Consider the following 20,512-nt stretch of genomic DNA (forward strand, 5'->3'; position numbering starts at 1 on the left):
AAAGAGCACTGCAAACACCGTAAACAGTGCAGAACGTGTGATGAAAGAACTCTTTTCCCCCCTTTGTCTAAAGCAGAACAGCGGAGTCATGCCGAGGGTTGTGAGATCAAGATTTCAGTGGAGCACTGTCGTCTATGTCTTTAGCTACATGAGTTGGACATCCTCTTGTACACGGAAAGCAGATTGAGATCCTCTGACATGAAAAGTGCCAGATAAAAGCCATTTCTCATCCTTTCTCTTAGTGGTGGAGCTATCGCATGTAAATGAGGCAACTTGCAAGGTGAGCAGGCTCACCGAACAGATGTCTCAGAGCAGTTGAGACGTGTCCAAGTGGCTGTCAAAGGACAGCACTTTGCCAGCGCCATGGCTTAGATGGCTAAAGCGCCTGTCTAGTAAACAGGAGATCCTGGGTCCAATTCCCAGCGGTGCCTTTCTTCCTGTCTTACTGTACAGAATTTATCCTTTCAGGCAAATCCCATGCCTTTTAATTCAGGTGAATGCAAGTGTTCGTTTCCTTTCTGGCTTTCGTGCGAGGCATGCTTTTTGCACGCATGAAGTAAATCCCACGATCGCTTTTGAACTTGGACAAAGTACTTCCAAAGGAGCGCTATGCGCAAAGATTTAACAAGCTCAACCCCCGCCGACAATTTGGTGTGAAGAAGCAGAAAATTCAAGTTTCACAGACAGAAGCAGCACGCCAGCACAGCCAACATTATAACGGAGGGCACACAACGATTTGCATTGACACAAAAGTGATCTGGGCAGACGTCGTTCCCTGCATAACGCAAAAAGTGGCAAAGCGCTTCTGGGTTGAGAGGACGCAAGAAGGTTTTTGTTTTGTGCCTTGATGTCAAGCTGAGAAAGTATCTTTAAACACTTTGCTTAGTTTCTCGAGAGACTGCCGAAAAGCAGTTCCCTCCCTTTTGTCTGAAGCCAGCTGAAAGGGGGTCTTGACAGAAGCACCTGGCAGCGGTGGGATTCAAACCTACACCCCCGAAGAGACTGGAAACTTAATCCAGCGCCTTAGACCACTCAGCCACACTACCCACCGTGCGCTGTCTCTTTGTCTCATTACTTGCCCGGAGGAAGCCGGGTGGGTTTTGCTCTTGTCACCCGACTTAGTGGCGTTATGACCGTGGAACCGACTACACCTGCTTTTTCTGAGATGCTTCCCCTCTCATGGCGAGATCTCGACTTCTTTAACACCTCTGGATAAAGATCTTCTGTGGAGCAGGTTTCAGACCTATGCGTACAGCACCCTTGATGTCATTTTATTTTTACAGCATCCGCGTCTGGAAAGTTGTGTCTTTTACATTTTATTTAAACAACAAAACTACATACAATACAAACAAGAGCACATATAACGTATCAAGAAAATCGTCAGGGGCACATGCTATAATACAATTACACTTTTTGGAAAACGATTACACAAGGTAAATAAAGATAAGGTCCGCACAGCTTGTTCTTACATTTCGAAAGAGTCCGTAAATACCCCTTTACGTCTATTTTGAACTGTTCAAACGTAGGACTCTTCCCAGACCATTTCACTTTATACCACATTCCTAAACGAGGATGCATCTCCTGTTTTAGAACTATTTTGGGTGGTATAGCTTATACAACACAGCTACAGTATTCTAATTGTGGACTGCAGATCTGTGCTATAGTTCAGTCGAATTTGAGGGATCCAGCAATCGTACTGGATGTGACTTGCATTCTGAAATGTCTCTTGCAAAGGTATTCAGGTTTGCTTGAACCTTTAAAAAAAAGTGATCTGAAACTACCCCGCTTACAATCTTTGAGGTAGTTGTCACTAAACACGGACGTGATGTGCCACACATGTGCTCTGTGCCTTTACTTTTGTAAAAAAACTGGTATCGGGAAAATTAAAGTCGAAACCCAAAACAGTAACATATTTAAGAGTAAATGCTTCCTAAGAGCTAGCAAGCGCTCCTAGTTAGTAAAGTTGTTTGTGTCCCTGCCTGTCACGCGGGAAACCGGGGCTTGATTACCGATGGGGAGACAGCTAGTTTTTTTATGATCAGATTTCAGTCTTTAATGCTGTGTGTGAGAGTTTACGTAACTTTCCTTTTCTCACATTTTCTGACAACTATTCCGAAGGAGCGCTCTGTCAACTCCTAATACTTTTAAAAAATCTGCCTGCATGTTTGATTAGTTTTGTTTTATTTAGAAAATGTTCAATATTGATCATAACTAAAGAAAATTATGATCAGAAACAAAAACAAAATGTTGAAGATGCAACTCGATCTTGAATCAGACCTGGGTGACACGGGCTTCTGTTCTGATATGGTTGTACGAAAAACAGGAGGAATCTTTTCTCTCCTATGGAGCATGAGCTGAATCAGGAATGAGACATTTCGTGTGTTTGTGCATATGTCAACGCATGGCGTAAAACTAAAACTAAATTAAAAACTAACATTAAGTTTTAAGAGACATTCATTTATATACAAACAAGAGACAGACAAAGCAATAATTCTACATTAACTTGTCCTGCACTGATCAGACTAATTGAAATGGTCTGATTCAGAGCCTGTGAAGCTCGTACTAATACAACATTTTCCTTTGATTTCCTTTGAGGGCGGAGTTGTCTTTAAAATCTGGATTAAATAAAAAGGAGTGACGTCAGTGTAAAACAGCTTTCCTTCTTGGGGAACAACGGTAGTAGTATAAAGCGACACCTTTCGTCAAACTTTTGACAGGTACCATGCCCCCTTTTCCAGCCAATGGTCGTCCGAGGTGGTTGGCTGTCCCGCCCCCTTGCCAGCCAATGTCGTGTTGTTATGTGTGCATGTCCCACCCCCTTAGGAGCCAATGGTGTGGGTCGAAACTCCCGCCTCCCCCTGGCCGGTCGGTCCGGCGCCTCAGGGTCCCAAAGCCCCAACATTTCGTTACGGCCAGCGATGTGAAGGCTAGCGTGGTCGAGAGGTTTAACAGAACTATTAAAACAAAAATGCGGAGGTACCTGACACACAAAAACACCTTTCGATATATCGACGTCCTTTCAGATCTTATTTACGCTTATAACCATAGTTACCACAAGACTATTAAACGAACCCCGGCTTCTGTTACGTCCGACAACTCCCTTGAGGTGTGGAGAACGGTCTATGACGAGCACTTTAAGAGAAAACCGTCAAAGTTTTCATTTAATGTGGGTGATCGCGTGCGTGCGTCCAAAATAAAGGGAGTGTTTGAGAAGGGATATGAACAGACCTTCACAGATGAAATTTTCATTGTCAAAGAGTGGACCGCGGCTCTGAGACCCTATTACAAACTGCAGGACTACGCAGGCAACAACATTAAGGGCTCCTTCTATGCCGAAGAGCTACAGAAGATAAACCCAGATGTTGAGAACATCTACCGCATCCAAACGATTTTAGCAGCCAGGGGTCGTGGCAAAAACAAACAGCTTTTGGTAAAGTGGCGCGGCTGGAGCGATAAATTCAATAGTTGAGTGAAGGCTTCTGAGGTCCGAGACATATAGAGGTGGTGAAAAATGAACCCCAATGGTTTCTATGTGACGCTGGCTAGTAATTCATCCTCAAAGATGTTTCCAAAGAACACTAACGCGTGCTTCACAGAGCATCTGGCAAAGACGATTGACCTGGACGGGGGCTGGGAAGTGGGCCTGGTCGAGCTGCACTATCCGCATACACTAAACACTTTTGATGAAGACGAAGTTTTTCTGTTCGTCAGCGAGGAGCTCAAGACTATCTGGACCTGTACCTTACCGAGAGGGTACTACGGCAACATCGAGCAGCTCTTGCATGAAATGAAACGGGCTGCTGAAAAATCCAAGTTAACGGCTGTAAGTCTTAAATACAACCCCATTAGCCGGTCGGTAAGGATTGTTAGTGATAAACGGTTTGTTATGCAAGTGCGTGACCACCTAGCGCGGATGTTGGGTTTCAATTCGGGTGTCGCCAGTGTAAAATCACCGCACCCCGTCGATATGACTGGCGGATTTAACACCATGTATATATACACCGATATCATAGAACACCAGTTAATAGGCGACATCTACGTACCGCTTTTGTGTTGTGTGCCCTTCAGAGGCGTGGATGGTGAATTCGTCACAGTATTGTACGACAAACCCCATTACGTGCTGGTGAGCATCGACCATTTTAACAACATCACTATTGAAATAAAGACGGATCAAAACGAACACGTGTCATTTGCATTTGGATAGGTCATCGTCAAGCTGCATTTCAGACCTGTGAAAGCGACAAACATCTAAAAGGATGACGGTCATCAAGAGCTACGGGGATCCTTCTTTGTATACACACTACTACAAACAACAGGCTGGTTATGGATTACCAGGATTTTCAGGGCTACCGGTTCAGTACGGCGCTGGTATCGAGGGGTATTTTCAGAGCGCTATTTAGAAAAGCCGTGCCTTTTCTGAAACGCGGGTTTGAAATAGCTAAGCCGCACATGGCATCGGCAGCTAAAAACATCACCAAAGACGTGGTCAGCAACGTTACAAGCGCGGTCATGTCTAAGGTGGCTGCACATCAGCAGGAAGGTTCAGGTCTAGCATACATCCGCAGGGGTGTCAGGAGAAAAAGACAGACGTCATCATCACACCGTCGGGGGCCGCCGAAACCTGATAAAAGAATGGCTAAGCGCAGACAGGCAACTCATAAAAGCTTCAGGTCGACAAAGAAGAGCGTGACACACCGCAATCAACGAGACACGAAACGAGATATATTTTAAACATGGCTTTTGTTCATGGCGGGTCTGCAGAATGAGCCAAGTCGGAGCTGGACATATTTAAATTAGCACCTACCCAAACAAGCGTCGAGAAAAGCTTGTACATAGAAGTTCCACCCCTCACGGCCCTAACAGAAAACGCACCTCTGGAGTTCTACGTCGCAGGCAACGGAGAAGATTATTTAGATTTAAACAACACCCTGCTCTATTTGACCTGTAAAATAATGGAAGAAGACGGTCGGGACATTGATGCGGCAGCCCGTGTGAGCCTGGTGAAGTACCCCATCGCAGCCATCTTCAGCCAGGTTGACATCACCGTAGGAGACCGATTGATCAGCCAGAGCAACAACTGCTATCCTTACAGAGCCTTTATAGAGTCGGTCCTGAACTACAGTGAAGAGACGCTGAAGACGCAGTATTCAACAGGGCTCTTTGACAAAGACACAGCCGGGGAACACGAGTCCACAATTTTGGATGGTCCCAATCAGGGGTTCAGAAAAAGAGCATCATACACGACGCAAAGCCGAAAACTAGAGCTCCTGGATCACATTCACGCCGACCTGTTTTTTCAGGACAAACTACTACTGAATGGCGTAGACCTGAAAATAAAACTCACACGAAACAGAGATGCTTTCTGCTTAATGAACAACGCCGGAGAATACAAACTGAGCGTACTCTCTGCATCTTTGTTTGTGAAAAGAGTCAGAGTGTCACCCGGGGTCAGACTGGGACACGCCGAAGCACTCCTGACGGCCAACGCTAAATACCCCATAGACCGCGTACAGATGAAAGTCTTCAGCCTGCCTGCCGGGAGCCGTGTGTGTAACCAAGAAAACCTATTTCTCGGACAGTTACCCAAAGTGGTCATTTTGGGGTTTGTGGACAACGCGGCATTCAGCGGCAGTTTTACCCAAAACCCCTTCAATTTTAAACACTACAACGTTAACTTTCTGGCTCTCTACGTGGACGGTGAACAAATCCCCACTAAACCGCTTCAACCAGACTTCCAGAATGGACATTGCGTCCGTGAATATTTTAATCTGGTGAAAACAGCCGGGAAGCGTCTGAAAGACAAACCACTTCTGGTGGACCACGAGGAGTACGCGCGCGGTTACACATTGTTCGCTTTCAACCTCAGCCCCGACGACGAGTGCACAGGACATTATTCACTTATCAAAACGGGTAATCTGAGAGCTGAAATACGCATCGCGCTACCGCTACCCATTACAGTTAACATGGTTGTGTACACGCTGTTCGACAACGTGATAGAGCTAGATATGAGACGTCAAGTCATTTACGACTTCAGCTAAAAAGCACTGGAGGCCACACAACATGCACATAAAGATGAACACCAAACAGCTGGAAGACATTCTAACCCAGGACAGTTTTCTAGGCGTGTTCCCCAGTGATGCCCTACCGCGCGAGAGACTGGCGTGGCCTCCTCTGAGTTTAATAGTTAATACTCACCCACACGACCGCCCCGGTGAACACTGGCTGGCTATTTACTTACCCGACGACGAGGGCGCAGAATTTTTCGACTCCTACGAATTTTCACCCGAAGCCTTTTTTTTTCCCAAGAATATTATTGATTTCTTAAACAGAAATGCTAATTCCATATTTTACAACAACAGACAATTGCAAGATTCTTTTGCGGTGACCTGCGGTCTACATCGTGTCTTTTTTCTATACCATTGTAGCGGCAATGCTTGTTAATAAGACAGAATTAAGCGTTGGTATGCTCCTAAAAGAGGCCCCATCTCACTCTCCATCTCTGTGGTGCAGCCACAGAGAAAGAATTCATGCAAGCTGATTTAAGAGTGTTTTCTTGTGATAAGAAACAAGCTCCCAGACGGGGATGCAATTAGCTGAGCCTGGCTATCATGATCAATGGTCATCTATTGGCGCCTATCAGTCTAGGGAGTGCCGAATGGACATCTGGACTGCATTCCTAAGTGTCAAGAGTAAGTGACTTATATCTCACCTTGACCAACCAATCAGGGACTGGCAGGGCGTGGTAATACCACGTGGGTCTCCAATGCCCGCCAAACTCTCAACCAATCAGCACACATCTGGGTCTTGATCAAAAAGGGAGCGCAAGCTCAGTTCTGGGCTCTCCTTGGCCATTTTCGCTCATCCTCAGAGACAATCACGTGACAACTGCTGTTGTCTGCAAAAGGACTTGGACTTTGTTCAAAGCGCGAGGCCGAGGAACCCGTACGTACTCAGAATTCTACCAACGTGAATGCTCCGCTTGATCAACGGCAGCCTACAGTTGGACCCTCGTCGACAACCTAATAGCTTATTCAGAAGCAGCGCTGGACCGGGAACGAACCAGTTTCTTCCCAGGCAAAAGAGTGACTTGTGAGGACTCGCGGTCACACTCTGTGCATAGAGACTTTCTACTAGCCAGCCGGACTGCTGGTAGATCCCCTCGGAGCAACGACTGCCCTGCGCGCCGCAGTTAGATCCCTCCGCCCCACTAACAGTGGGTAATAACACTGATTAGCAATTTGGTAACCGAACGATATATATTGACATATATTCTCTGTTGTGTATCTCTTTGTGTTTGCATCTCTTCGAGATTATATACCTTGTATATTGATAACCCTCACCGTAAGGTCTGCCGCTCGTATCCAGGCAGACTAGTATATGTTTGTTGCACAGTTATATTAATAAATGTATCCCGTGTATTGAACCCGTGTGTGTGCGTTGTTAGTTGTTCTGACGATTGATTTTCTAAAAGCCCCAACGAACAACCTCGTGATTACTGCTACAATTAATAATTGTCTCAGTAAACCCATCAAAACCACTACATTTAATGGCGTCCTAGGGTGGGCGGAGTTAAGAATGAAATGAGAATCAATTGCACAGAATAACTGATATTGCTGTGAGTTCAAGTTCAGCACAGCGCCACGGCTTCTATACGCGAATACCGGGTGTGCTGATAACTGCACAAAGAAATCCCCCTGTTTTCTAGCGTTTAGTGTAACGTGTGCTGATTGGAAATCCATCTGCTCGGGTGTTTAAATTCCATACTGTATTTTAGTAAAAGAAAAAAAAAGTAATACTCTTAACGTTTCTCTGACGTAATCACAATGGCTGCTAAAATGTCTGAAGTGGAGTCGCTTATAAGTACTATTTCTAGCGACGACAATCCTGGTTACTGGAGCGGTATCGAAAAGTTGAACTTTGATGATATTGAGAAGCTGCAAGTAGATTTAGTAGCCAAGGTAGCGAACCAGCTTAACACAGGAGGGTCCGTGAACGCAGTTCAAGTCCTATCGAGTTTCGCCTTAAATCTAGCTAAACAGCTGGAACTGTCTTTGTCCGAGCTGACAAAGTTTCAAAAGCTTCAGGGAAAGCTAGAAAGATATAAGGCGGAGCGAGTTGAGTTGTTGGATATAATCAGAGAAAAGAGAGTGAAAAATGAGGAAAGTGAAGACAGACTCAGGGAAGTTTTAGGTAAATTAGATGACCTGTCTGCTAGAGAAACTGCAGCTGAGGTAGCTAGGAGAGACCTGGAAGTGAGCTTGAAAGAAAAAGAAAAAGAAATTGAGAGTTTAAATGAACTCAGCCAGGAAAGGCAAAAGGAGTTAGATGCTTTTGTACTGGAAGCAAAACAGGCTAGATCCCACTTGCATGCCAGCCCACCTAGCAGCCCGGAGCGCTCATCCAGCGCGCCGGGAGGAGGTTTCTCCCGGCCAGGGTCTGTGGTCGGATCGGCATGGGGGAGATCGCCGAGTCCTGCGCGAGACGCAAGGGCGATGCAATTCAGGCAGAGACCCCCTGCTCCTGATCACGGCCGTCCCCCTGCCCGCAGAGAAACCGTAAAAATTAATCTCCACTCCCTGAGGCAGTTAGCCAAAGATGTAGAAAGGTTTGACCCGTCAGTGTCAGGGAATAATGTGGAAACCTACATCGATGAGCTGAGACATACTTTGCAGTTTATGCCCGGAGCGTCCGAACAGGAAAAGGCTTTGTTAGTAAGGAAAACTACTAGCCGAGCGGTACACGAGTGGATGTCCAGACAAGGACCGGAGGTCTGTAATAGCTTTGAGGAGCTGTGTCAGGCAATGATCGGAGAATTTTCGGCTTTTATCGATCCCATAGCTGCCGTGGCCGCTGCGCACCATATTAAGCACGAAAAAGCTGAAGCCCCTCGCGACTATTATGAGAGGCTTAGGCGCACTTATTTTGCAGGGCGGAATGAAGAGGGTTGCGAAGAGAACGTGAATTTCAAAGGTTTATTCATTGCTAATCTGCATCCCTCAGTCCGGAAAATGATTGTGATGCACACAGATGCAAAAGCGATGAAAATGGCTGACATTAGAAGGTTGGCTCAAAAAGCCTGGGGAGCTGAAGTCTCTGCTTCCTCAGAGCGAAAACCTGCTAAAACGGCCGTGTTCGCCACTAAAGCCAGCAGGGTTGACGACTCGCCTCAGCTCGAGGGAGCTGAGGTTCCTGAGCCCTATAAGCCCCGGCGCAAAATAGGCAGGCAGGACCGCACTAAGCGTCAGAGCCGCCGTGAGCGCTACGGGGAAGGCAAGGGCTCAGGCAGAGCCTATCGAAGGGAGTCGACTGCAGCCCGCCTGGCCCGGCTTGAACAAGTCCTGCTTGAGAGACCAGGACAGGGTAAACCTTCCGCACCGAATGCCGGAAGCGTGAATGAGCTTAGGGGGACCACGCCCCTTCTCACTGGAGGAGGCGGGGATACACCCCAAACCCCTCCCTCAGTCTATCTGATTGGGTGGGAGGGTTCCTGCCTGAAAGAAGGCTGTGACTCTGAGTTGGGCGCTGACCCCGCCCCTGAAGTCAAAGGAAAGGCAGGCTTCCAACAATTCTTAGGGAATCTCAGCCAGAAAGGCAAAGCAAGGCGTATTTATATCAAGGTTTCTCTTGAAAGCGTCTTAGATAGAGAAGCACTGATTGACACTGGGGCTGAAATTAGTCTGATGTCAGCCGATCTACTCAGCGAGCTCAAACGAGTAGCGAAAGGAAAAGGCATCAGACTTAAGGTAGAACCGTGTAAGATAGATATTTCCAGCTATACCCAGGATCATGCCAGGATCACACACCGAGTGTGGGTGGCACTTAGGTTCGGGCCAATGAATGTGGTGCATCCTGTTTACATCTCTAGGTTTAAAACAGAGCCACTACTCATTGGCCAAGACCTGCTTGACAGGCTGGAGCCTCTGGTGGACTGCCAGCGTGGAAAATTGTGGGCTCAGGTCAAGAACCCTAAGCCTGTCGTACAGCAAAAAGGGGGGTTCAGTGGTTATGCTGTGACCACACAGTGCCCACTGAACACTATAGCTGAGTTGGAGGTTCCACCTGGTTCCTCTGGACGAGAAATAAATGTCTCTTCTTGCTTTCCAAAACTACAGGGAAGTCCTGCCCAGGCCAGCACTCCCACGGTCTCCCAACTACAGGAGCAGTGCTCCGAGCAGCTGCTTGACCCGCCAGGTAAAGCACACCCCCTTTTCATCCCTGAAGAAGAGTGGATCTCCCTGTCTGGTAATGAATGGGAGTCCTTTCTGTGCGCCCTGGTACCTCAGGGGGACCAGGACTACCACCCCATGGTGGTGGGAGGGGTCCAGGTGGCAGAAGTGCAGGTTGACGATGTAATTCTCAGCCTCAGCTCTGAGAAGTCCATAATCAGTGAAGGTCTGTTCAAGGACCTGTCGCAAAGCCGTCAGGTGACCCTGGTGACGCAGTCACAGGTTCTGTGGTGGGCACCCCCACCTCATAGGTCCATTTGGAGCAAAGGAAGTTGTGTAGCTTCCATCTCCATCGGAAAAAGGAAGTTTGCTCACTACTTCCAGGTAGCACCTCAGCTGGCCCATTCGGTCTGTATTGGTGCAGACCTGTTGGTTCGACTGGGCGCCCAGCTGGACACAGTAAACAGTGTGCTGTGGACACGGGTGAACCCAGATGCCCATTCTCTAAGCGGCGACCCCGAGAACATTCGGTCAGGTCAGACGATTCCTCAGGCCTGCCAGGTAATAAACGAATCGGACCTGATCGTTCCTGCATCAACAGCAGGGTTTCCGGTACGCCTTGTCCTGAAGAAGGGACAGAGAATGGATGCTGAGATGGTTTTCTTCCAACCATCAGCTCAGTTTATCAGACTGAACCTAGCAGTCTGTGGTACCCCCAGACTGGAACGGAATGGCCGAGCCACCTGCCTGTTGGTGCAGAACATAGCAAAACAAGATGTCAAAATCCCTGCTCGCACTGACATGGGACTGGTAATTGACAATGGTTTCTATGATTTTGAACTGGCCATCCCAGTACTGGGGCAGCTCCCTGGTCCCTTGGCCAGGGAGGGGGAAACGAGCAGGTGTACTACACCTACCCCCGGCAGATGATCGCAATTATGCCAATAGAGGGATTCTGCAACCAGGAGGTGTGCAGAGTGGACCTTAGCGATAAGGATGAGATGGTTGTGTACACAGTACACACAGGTGTTCTGACGGACCACTCAGCTAAGAGTGCGACCCGGGATACCGCCATGCCGTCAAAAGCGGGGTTCCTAGAGCAGGTACAGGAACAGGTTGGTAAGGCAGATGCCCTGGAAACGGAAAGCCAGCATCAGCAGCTGCGTCAGATCTTCCAGGATTTCCAGGAAGTGTTTGCACGGGACGCCTATGACTGCGGGGTGACGGATTTGCACACAGTGCACATTCCCACAGCCCCTGGCGCCCGCCCAACCTATGTCAGGCAGTATCGCATTCCCCTCACAGCATACGAGTCCATAAAGCAGACGTTGGATGCTCTACTAGAGCGTCAGATCATAAGGAAGTGTAACTCCACTTATAACTCCCCACTGTGGCCGGTGCTGAAACCCAATGGTAAGTGGCGTCTGACCATTGACTACCGGCAGCTGAATAAACAGGTTCCTTTGTCACGATGGCCAATGATCTACTTAGATCAGGAGTTAGCCAAGGTGACAACAGCGAAATATTTCACCACAGTGGATCTGGCCAATGGGTTCTGGACCCTTAAGGTAGAACCGACAGACCAGTACAAACTGGCCTTTTCCTTCGGAAACAGGCAGTTCACCTGGAATCGATGCCCCTTTGGGTATTCCAGCTCCCCAGCGGAGTTCAACATATTTCTGCACAAAGCCATGAGTGATGCAGCCGCCAGGGGCAACCTGGTCTATGTGGACGATATTCTGATGCGGAGTCAGACCTGGGAAGAACACATGGCCGAGATCAGGCATGTGTTGACCCAGCTCTCCCGTGCAGGGGCCAAACTGTCTCTGGCCAAGGGACAGTGGTGTAGGACCCAAGTGGAGTACGTGGGACTATTGGTTGGAGCCCAAGGCATACAGCCACAGTCCAGCAGAGTCCAAGCTATCCAGAATATGTAGTCGCCCACTAACCTGTCTGAACTGCGCAGCTTTCTGGGAGTATGTAATTATTCCCGGCAGTTCATTGAGGATTACGCTGAAATAGCAAGGCCCCTCCACAAGCTGTTGCAGAAAGACGTGCCCTTTGAGTGGGGACCTTCCCCAGAACAGGCTGTGATGGAGCTGAAGCGCAAACTCGGTAGTGCGCCGTGCTTGGCCTACCCTGACAAAAATAAGGTCTTCTACCTTGAAGCAGGGTTCTCAGAGCACTGCCTTGGGGCTGCTCTGAGTCAGGAATATGACCAAGAGCGAAGGGTGGTGGCGTATGCCAGTCGAGCCCTGACCCCAGTGGAGCAAAAGTTCTTGGACTGCGAGAAGGCCCTGTTGTCTACAGTCTGGTCGGTAGAACACTTCCGTAGTTATGTTGGGGGACAAAAGATCATCATCGAAACCTGCCACCAACCTGTGACATTCCTGCATAGCCAGAGACTGAAAGCAGGCAGGGTGTCAAATAGCAGGATTGTGGCATGGATGATGGCCCTACAAGGCTATGAGATAGAGGTACGTTATGCACAGAGCAAGAAAATGTACCTGGGACAGGGCCTGGCTTTGGGCCAAGTGTGTCACGGCTGTGACACTGACATTGAAGCTCCAGAAATGATTCCCGCTGCTGAGCTACCGAACAATCATCGGTACTACGATGAGAACGTGGGCCAGGGCTTACCCATGGCCTATGTTGACGGTTGCTCTTTTCGCCACAAACAGCAGGTGCTAGCAGGGGTAGGTGTAGTCTGGCAAGACAATACTCCCTGTGGGCCGACCCGCTATAAGCTAGGACCAAAGACTAGTCAGTATGCGGAAGTAGCTGGGGTGCTGATCACCCTCCAGCAGGCCCTGACAAATGGCCTTAAACAATTTGTCATCTGTAGTGACTCGAACTACGCCCGACATAGCTTCGTGTCCCATCTTCCGTATTGGAAGGGTAACGGCATGAAAAATGCCCGGGGCAAGGAAGTAAAGAACAAAGAGTTGTTCCTGGCCAGTGACAAGCTCACGACCGAGGCTGGAATGATGGTTTACTGGAGGAAGGTGAAGGGACACTCCCAGGTGAAGGGACCCGACAAAGACGGGAATGATGAGGCCGACCGGCTGGCCAAATCTGGCGCCTTAGAGGGTGATCCCTGGCAGTTCCAGCAGGAATGGCTACCCCCAGAAACCGTGGCTGAGGTCAAGGCGGTCACCCGAAGCAGGGCTAGACAGGATGTCGGAGCCGACCCTCAATCTGTAGTGCTTGGGTCACAGGGTTTTAACACCGATCTTGCGGAAATGCAGAAACAGGACCCAGCAATTGGGCAAATGTATCAGCATATCGCTGACCCAGTGCGTCAACCTCTTTCAGAGCAGGTGCTGAGCCAGTCTCCGGAGCTGAAGGAGCTGGCAGAGGTGAAAGACAACCTAAAAATTATAAAGGGGTTGTTGGTTTGTGTACCAGTTGCACAAGGTGTCCCAAAGTGGGTAGTTCCCCGCTGTCATCGGGGGCTCATGATCCAACACGCTCATGACGAACCCTGTGGGGGTCACCGGGAAATCAAGGCCACGTACGACACTATCCCGCAGGTGGCATTCTGGCCTCACATGGGCCAAGACATCGCCGCGTATGTAAAGGGGTGTCTGACGTGTAGCCAGTTCCAACCATCACGGCCCTTGCACCGTGCACCACTCCAGAAAAAGGGCATGACATTCCCCTGGTCCAATCTACAAATGGATTGGGTGGGGCCGCTGGTGAGGTCATCCAGAGGGAACAAATATTTCCTCACTGTTACGTGTGCATTCACAAAATGGATTGAGTGCCTCCCAGCACCCAACGACACGGCAGAGACAACTGCAGTGCTGTTGGTGAACCATGTGTTCAGTCGATGGGGACTCCCCCTGACCGTGAACTCGGATTGGGGAACCCATTTCACAGCTACAGTAATGGCAACCCTGTGGAATATGCTTGGGGTCAAGGCCCAGTTGCATATCTCCTACCACCCTCAATCCTCGGGCCAGGCAGAAAGGGCAAACCGAACGGTGGTTAGTATGCTCAAAAAGTTTGTCTCCACCAACAGTAGGGACTGGGACATTAAGCTGCCCCTGGTTCTGATGGCCATCCGAGCCACGCCCCATTGCTCTACGGGGGTCCCACCTTTTGAGATGATGACAGGTCGGAAGATGACTCTTCCCCTACACTGTCTCTATGGGGTGGAGGACCTGAGCACGACGGGGGCTGCTACGGCCCATCAGTATGTGTCAGACCTGCGAGCACATCTGCAGGCAACCTTTGCTTTTGCCCAGAACAATCTGGGAAGGAGTGCAGAGGGTAGGAAAGCATACTATGACCGAAAGGCAGTTAACCAGGAACTCCAAGTAGGAGACAAGGTCCTGTACTTCCAGTTTGCCAAACCCACAGGCGTGGCCCGGAAGTTCTTACCCAGTTGGACAGGACCCCACGAGATTGTCGATAAGGTATCACCGGTAGCTTATCGAATTCGGATTGAAAAGGGAAGGCAATCTCTGGTCTACAAGTGGGTGCATCGCAACCACCTCCGGTTGTATCGCCCATCTCAAATGGCGCCAGAGGACACAGAATAGGGTTAAAAGTCTAAACCCGATCAAAGAGGGGGGTGCCCCTTTGTAGTTGCAGGTAGTTAGGTACTGTACTGTAGGTCCTGCTAGGAAAATATATTCAAAAATATAGTGGAACTGTACCATGTGCCTCATCTGTGTTCCAGAATGGGAATCCTAAAACTGCCACGGCTGGTCCTGACAGTACTGTGGATCGCCTCGACACAGCCTCTTGTGGAGTTGTGGAACCCGGTCCTCCTACCGGCATAGTCCTGCAGGACGCTCCCGGATTGTTGTTAACAAATTGCAGAACATATACTCAGCGAGTGTATGTACGGCTGGACCCACATGATGTGTTTCGGAAGCACATCAACATGAACAGTAGGGTGTCCTATCATGGTAGGCAGTGGGCTGGGGATACTGTATGGCATGCCCAGCTAGACACTATACACATGCTCCGCCAGCTGAGGAAGGCAACAGTCACCCAGGAGGAGATGACAGGCCTCAGCCGCCCCAAAAGGTTCTTGGGGGGTCTGATTGCTGCGGCCTCCGCCGTGGGTTCGCTATTTTCAGCGGGTCTGTTTGCTGCTAACACTGTCACCCTGACCACCCTGAGAAGGCAGGTGTCTGGGTTACGTAAGGAAATGCCAGAAATTTATGACAAGCTGTATCAACAGCAGCAGCGGCTGGAAAGCCTAGGGAAAACCTTACAGGGCACAATTTTAGCAGTAAACCTTCATGCAGCACTGTTAAATAACACCCTCCACACCGTGGGCAGGATTGTCGACGTGTTACAGTGGTACTATGCTTATGTGCAACAGGTCAGAATGCTGATGCAGGATCTGCTTAGGGAGCTTAGTGCCACAGTAACTAGCCTAGCCATGGGACAGATTCCAACCTACTTGGTTCCACTGTCCTTAGTAGAAGAAGTACTGAAGACAACCACTTCCGAGATGGTGCAGCCATTGCAAGTACATCTTGCATACAGTCTAGGCAGTGCCATTCCCATACATGTCAACCCCGAAGCCAAGGAAATAGGTTTCCTGTTGAACCTTCCCATCGTGAGTAGCAAGGATATCTATAGACTCAAGTCTATATTGAACGTTGGCTTCTGGAGGGGGGACATGCATGTGAAGTTGACCACCCCACCGCTCGTAGCTTACCAGGAGGATGATCCGAATTTGTACCTTGTTCCAAACCTGGAACTGTGTATATCAACCAAGGATATCCACTGGGTATGCCCAAGTAAGCCATTCCTTAGGGACACAACTCAGAGGTTGTGTGGTATCAGAAAGGGGGCTGCCACTGAAAAGTGTAAAGCCACAGTGACGAGCAAACGTGAGGTTAACGAACCCCAGGTTGAGCAGGTGGGAAAGAAATGGCTGGTCAGCACACCACAGTTAACGGTTACAATAACCTATGACAGACATGATACAGCTACCGAAGTGCAGCTACCCAACCAAACAGTTTTTCTACAAGTTCCTGAAGGAGCTATAGTGCATCTCAACGATTTAGCACTGTATCACCTGGAGTCAGAACTGTATGAAACGGAACTCGAGATTGTGGACGCTTTCAGAGGACACAGCGTTGACTTGGATGAGAGAATCCAAGAGACAGTAAGTCTTGAGGGTGTACAGGTAGTCGAATTTGTTCTCAACGACACAAACTTAAAAACTACACTGGTAGGTCCCAAGCACAGTCGTTGTGGATCCTCTGGGGCGCTAGGAACAGTAAACGTGGTCATCTTGACACTGCTGCTGGGTAGCTGGATCATGGCTGGGGTAATGTGTTGGATGCTGTTCTCTTGTATCAAAGCCTTGCGGGGTAGTTTGAATGAGACAAAGGGAGCAATGGTTTATCACCGAAATCAGGTAACCACTCCCAAGCGTCTGCCTGCTGCAGAGCTATCCGATACTGATAGTGAACTGCCGGAAGTTTAAGGTCTAGGGCTAATGATGACGCCCGATGCCTCATTTCTATGTACCTTATAACTGAGAGCAGGTATACGCAATGTTCTTTCCAACACTATTTCCTGTACAAATTCTCGAGAGGTAATGTGAATATTGGGTGGTAGAATCCACCGGGGTACAACAGACATCACTTAACTCTGTTTTTGTTTTGAAGGCAACAACGCCTCAGGACCTCGTGACCTTCAAAAAGGGGGGATATGTAGCGGCAATGCTTGTTAATAAGACATAATTAAGCGTTGGAATGCTTTCCGAAATGAGGCCCCATCTCACCCTCCATCTCTGTGGTGCAGCCACAGAGAAAGTATACATGCAGATTGATTTAAGATGTGTGTGTGCGTTGTTAGTTGTTCTGACGATTGATTTTCTAAAAGCTACAACGAACAACCTTGTGATTACTGCTACAGTTAATAATTGTCTCAGTAAACCATCAAACCACTACAATTCACAGAGATTTAGCCTGGAATGTCGTCCACCAGTGCTTACCGGTACGAACTTTCTTGTACCGTAGGGGCCTCACCCCCAGCCCTCGCTGCGTTAGGGTGGGCTGCGGCGAGGAGGAGACTGTGACCCATCTCCTGTGGTCCTGTTTTTTTGCTAAGGCCTTCTGGGCACAGTTTGAAGATTGGTTGCAAGCTCTCTCGCCCCAATTTACCCTGACCGCTGCTTTCGTCATATAAGGCATCTCTCCTGTCAAACTTCCTCCTGACGTGTTTGACAGGATCTGGGCCGTGGTGAACAGTGGGAAAGACGCCCTGTGGAGAGTGAGGAACATGGGGCTGTTCAAAGGCATCGAGGTCCCAGTCAAGGCAGCAGGTAGCCTGGCCCTGTTCATCACCCGAGAGAACTATTACCTCAGAGATCTGTGGAGAGAAGGGAGGGAGGAAGCAGAAAATCTGAGGGAAATAGAGAGCATAGGTCAATATCTCAAGAAACTGTGAAAAACATTATCATGTTGAAGTAAAGAATGTGATTTGCGCCAGATAAAAAGAAATTGTTGCTATGTAACTGGTACCGTGTCAAAATGTAATGAAATGTGATCATATATACTGTACTGTTTTAAGTATGTATATTAATGTAAAGCTTTCTAAAGCTTTCACTCCGGCTGTGCTGACCCCTGCCAATTCCCCAAATGTGGGAATCTCGACTGCATAATTTCTGGTAGTGGGGGACTGCGTTCGCGCTCTCCCCTGATGTGCTTGGTCCAATATCAGATGCGGAAGAGTTACGACACCACGAGCTGCGATAGGATCCCAGTTCGAAGGGAGTCGATTCCACTGCTGGTTCTCGGTTTCTTTTAGTTAGAGGTCCGGAGAAGCATTTCAAGCTCGTTGCACTACTCCTTCCGGACATTCATTCCCTTTTCAAAGTCAGTCGTTTTGCTGTAGTCTGCATTATTTAGGCTGATTATCGAGGTTAGCCTTTATTTGGTCATGGGGGCCTCGGTACTGTATGCTAATTCTCAAGACAGTTTCACCCGTTTTCTGATTGCTAGGTTCTGTACCAGTGTAGACATGTCAAACAGTGAATGGCTGTACCTCTATTGTATCCCTGCTCAATTAATGAAATCAGTAATAAATGAATATATGTATAGTTATACGAAAAACAAGTGGTTTATCGACTCATCTTCATTTGCAGATTTAGAGGCAGATTCGATATTCGTTTTACAAATGGGTTTTTTTTTATATGGGTCACACTCATGCCATAGCAACAAAACATCTCTAGAAATGAGGCTATAGATCACCTTTCCATCCTACAGGTTTTCTTCCCAAAGCCTAAGGCACCAACGGTGACCCCTGCTGGCCGAGAGAGCAAAAGCTTACAGCACCTGGTATTCCCAGGCAGTCTCCCATGCAAGCACTAACCAGGCCTGACCCTACTTAGCTTCAGAGATCAGACGCGTTCAGGGTGGTGTGGCCGCAGGTGAAAGTAATAGCACCTGACTCGCTACTTGAAGCTGTGTGTGGTTGGGGTTCCGTGCCCCCCGAGCTTGACTGAAGTATCGTTCGTGTGCAACTCTTTGGAAAGGAGCCTCTTTCCAAATTGCATTGCGTACCTGGATGTTGGCGAATGTGCTCCCTTGTGTTGGCTTGTCCCGCACTGGAGGAGAACAAACAAACTGCTCGGAGGAGCACAAGGCAAGTCTTCACAAGACAAAAACCTCCAGTGCACAGCACTCTGAAAACATTTCTGGGCTGTCGCGTGTTTATTTCAGCACATAAAGCACACCAGTCCAACACGTCGGCCGGGCGCGCGGCGCCTCCGCCCTCTTGTGGCTTGCAGCGTCAGAGCAAGAGGCTCCTTCTCGCTGCCTTTCCGCTGTGTTGCAGAGCCCCGAGAGGGAACCTGGAGCGCACACTTTGTGGGGGGAGATATTGACCTATGCTCTCAATTTCCCACAGATTTTCTGCTTCCTCCCTCCCTTCTCTCCACAGATCTCTGAGGTAATAGTTCTCTCGGGTGATGAACAGGGCCAGGCTACCTGCTGCCTTGACTGGGACCTCGATGCCTTTGAACAGCCCCATGTTCCTCACTCTCCACAGGGCGTCTTTCCCACTGTTCACCACGGCCCAGATCCTGTCAAACACGTCAGGAGGAAGTTTGACAGGAGAGATGCCTTATATGACGAAAGCAGCGGTCAGGGTAAATTGGGGCGAGAGAGCTTGCAACCAATCTTCAAACTGTGCCCAGAAGGCCTTAGCAAAAAAACAGGACCACAGGAGATGGGTCACAGTCTCCTCCTCGCCGCAGCCCACCCTAACGCAGCGAGGGCTGGGGGTGAGGCCCCTACGGTACAAGAAAGTTCGTACCGGTAAGCACTGGTGGACGACATTCCAGGCTAAATCTCTGTGAATTGTAGTGGTTTGATGGTTTACTGAGACAATTATTAACTGTAGCAGTAATCACAAGGTTGTTCGTTGTAGCTTTTAGAAAATCAAGCGTCTTTCCCACTGTTCACCACGGCCCAGATCCTGTCAAACACGTCAGGAGGAAGTTTGACAGGAGAGATGCCGTTGTAGCGGCAATGCTTGTTAATAAGACAGAATTAGGCGGTGGTATGCTGTCCTAAATGAGGCCCCATCTCACCTTCCATCTCTGTGGTGCAGCCACAGAGAAAGTATTCATGCAGGCTGATTTAAGATGTTTTCTTTTGATAAGGGACAGCTCCCAGATGGGGATGCACTTAGCTAAGCCTGGCTAGCATGATCAATGGTCATCCATTAGCGCCTATCTGTCTAGGGAGTGCCAAATGGACATCTGGACTGCATTCCTAAGTGTCAAGAGTAAGTGACTCATATCTCAACTTGATCAACCAATCAGGGACTGGCAGGGCGTGGTAATACCACGTGGGTCTCCAATGCCCGCCAAACTCTCAACCAATCAGCACACATCTGTGTCTTGGTCAAAAAGTGAGCGCAAGCTCAGATCGGGGCTCTCCTTGGCCATTTTCGCACATCCTCAGAGAAAATCATGTGACAACTGCTGTTGTCTGCAAAGGGGACTTGGACTTTGTTATAAGCGCAAGGCCGAGGATCCTGTACGTACTCAGAATTCAGAAAGCTTTTAAGCGCAGGAGGCGCCCTATCCCTGCTCGCTCGCTCATTCCCCTGTTCACACGTGCAGTGCGGCTTGTCCGTCTGTTTATTTGTCAGCTTTGGCTAGACACGGGTGCTTGTGTATTAGCGTGAGCGTTTTTTATTCTGATCAGGAACAGTTTTACAAGTCCGCAAAGGATCGAGGAAAGGTTTATCGCCAGCTGAAAAGAGACACAGCGCTTCGGCTGTGGAGACTTGTTCGGCTGGCGTTCGGAGAGTCGCGTTTTTCAGAATTGTATTGAGATCGTTTTCCACAGAGCTCA

General features: G+C 48.8%; 1 long non-coding RNA gene across 1 annotated transcript; it reads left to right on the forward strand.

The window, feature by feature from the left end:
• Positions 1–8,582: 8,582 nt before the first annotated feature.
• LOC148666724 (uncharacterized) lies at positions 8,583–14,916 on the forward strand. Its single transcript, XR_015937014.1, has 3 exons — positions 8,583–8,768; positions 10,113–10,191; positions 14,854–14,916. It is a non-coding gene; the product is annotated as an uncharacterized LOC148666724 (long non-coding RNA).
• The last annotated feature ends 5,596 nt before the right edge of the window (positions 14,917–20,512 follow it).

Source organism: Lepisosteus platostomus, chromosome 5 (genome assembly GCF_059453375.1).
Source record: "Lepisosteus platostomus isolate fLepPlt1 chromosome 5, fLepPlt1.hap1, whole genome shotgun sequence".
Lineage (NCBI taxonomy): Eukaryota > Metazoa > Chordata > Actinopteri > Semionotiformes > Lepisosteidae > Lepisosteus > Lepisosteus platostomus.